Source organism: Stegostoma tigrinum, chromosome 29, assembly GCF_030684315.1.
Source record: "Stegostoma tigrinum isolate sSteTig4 chromosome 29, sSteTig4.hap1, whole genome shotgun sequence".
Lineage (NCBI taxonomy): Eukaryota > Metazoa > Chordata > Chondrichthyes > Orectolobiformes > Stegostomatidae > Stegostoma > Stegostoma tigrinum.
The window spans coordinates 18,650,199-18,650,423 of record NC_081382.1 but is presented as its reverse complement, the minus strand read 5'-3'; positions in this window follow the sequence as shown (position 1 = coordinate 18,650,423).

The following is a 225-nucleotide window of genomic DNA, read 5'->3' as shown; positions in this document are numbered from 1 at the left end:
CTTTCAGTGAATTGCACGGCGCCAGTTGACAATTGTTTATGTTTCAGGCAAAGACTTACATTTTATGTAGTTCATATAAAAACCCTCAAGAACTCTCAGCACGTTTTCGTGTTTATGTGGCACTATTAGTGCAAAACTCAAAGGTCCCTACGCAGTGCACGGAAACATTACAAAACAAGGCATAAAACGCAATCATATCAGGGAGTGTTAGTTCATAATCTTGAT